Raw genomic sequence first — 279 nt, 5'->3', positions numbered from 1 at the left:
TTATACATTTCCATGCTGTTTGAATACAGGTCATGTAATTACTTTTGTCATCAGAAAAAAACTTGTATTTAAATTTTGTTATATAGTAAGTTAAAAAAATTTTAAATAATATAACTATATTTAATGTGGATAAATATTAGTATAATTACAAAAAATTAGTATAATTACAAATAAAACACTTGAAATATTAAATATTCAATAAATAAAACAATGAACAAAGCATTTAAAACAAATTTAAAATATACAAAATATATTGAAAAAAACAAATATAAGGGGACA

The 279-nt window shown here is 17.2% G+C and overlaps 1 protein-coding gene across 4 annotated transcripts in view; it reads right to left on the bottom strand.

Moving 5' to 3' along the window:
- POLR3C (RNA polymerase III subunit C) overlaps window positions 1-279 on the bottom strand; it is a 17,661-nt gene that overhangs the window by 7,760 nt on the left and 9,622 nt on the right. The gene's annotated exons all lie outside the window — the stretch shown is intronic.

This window comes from Neophocaena asiaeorientalis, unplaced genomic scaffold (assembly GCF_003031525.2).
Source record: "Neophocaena asiaeorientalis asiaeorientalis breed wild unplaced genomic scaffold, Neophocaena_asiaeorientalis_V1.1 scaffold128, whole genome shotgun sequence".
Lineage (NCBI taxonomy): Eukaryota > Metazoa > Chordata > Mammalia > Artiodactyla > Phocoenidae > Neophocaena > Neophocaena asiaeorientalis.
The sequence above is the reverse complement of the archived record's forward strand: the minus strand, read 5'-3'. Positions and strand labels throughout refer to the sequence as shown.